The following is a 955-nucleotide window of genomic DNA, read 5'->3' as shown; positions in this document are numbered from 1 at the left end:
GGCGCACCAACTTCAAATACAGTGAAAACAGGTGTTATAGCATGGGGGAGAAACATATAAAGAAACAAAAAAAACCCCCACACTGTACGTTATAAGTACATGAGAAAAAATAGCAAGAAAAAAACACTTGTGTCCCTAACTTAGGGTTCATTTCCGTTAACATAACCTTATCTGGTCATATACACATAACTTTTGACATTTTCTGCTTATCCCAGACATATATTAGTTATTGAAATTTAAAGAAACCATGGGACCAATGTTTCTTTGGACTTGGCTTGCTTCACTTAATAATTTTTTTTCCTCATCTTTCCATTTCCTAACAAATTGGGTGATGGAATGCTTCAGGAATTTGCCTGTTATCCTTGTTCAGGGGCCATGTTAATCTTCTCTGTACCATTCCAATGTTAGTGTATGTGATGCTGAATTGAGCACAGAACTCTTTTTTAAATATAAATTGTAAATGATTTTCTTAAACTAGACAATTCAACAAAAACTAAGTTTAAAAGAATTGTGAAATTTTAGAACCATGTACTTCTTACATAAGTACACATTTAAGAATAAAGTCAAGATTGACATGTCAAAAACAAAGTAATTCCAGTTATTTGTTGTTCAAGAGATGTGTAGGAGGAGGAATTCAATTATTCTATACAAGGGACCTGTCATAATGAACACTGCAGCAAGTGTTAAGGTTTGTTAAAAGTTTTAATGTTTTAAATATATTTAATTTTGGGAATTTGCTTACATATGCCAAAACTGGGGCTGATTGGCAGGTCATAATACTTTTCTATAAAGTATTTAAGATTTATGGTAGCAGATAAATACTACTAAGTATGTACATTTCAGTGTTTATAGAAACTTTACTAATGAGAAGTTGCAAAGTCTTTGTGTAAAGGAGCAGAATAAAGAGTTGACTATGTTAACTAAACAGTTTCTGTTAAAACAGTAGGCCTTCCTT

General features: G+C 32.0%; 1 pseudogene; it reads right to left on the bottom strand.

Annotated features, from left to right (window-relative positions):
• Positions 1–319: 319 nt before the first annotated feature.
• On the bottom strand, positions 320–432 carry LOC122119512 (annotated as a pseudogene).
• Between the last annotated feature and the right edge of the window lie 523 nt (positions 433–955).

This window comes from Dipodomys spectabilis, unplaced genomic scaffold (genome assembly GCF_019054845.1).
Source record: "Dipodomys spectabilis isolate Male_0828 unplaced genomic scaffold, ASM1905484v1 ptg000171l, whole genome shotgun sequence".
In the NCBI taxonomy this organism is placed as follows: Eukaryota; Metazoa; Chordata; class Mammalia; order Rodentia; family Heteromyidae; genus Dipodomys; species Dipodomys spectabilis.
This window is presented reverse-complemented; position numbering and strand designations above follow the sequence as displayed.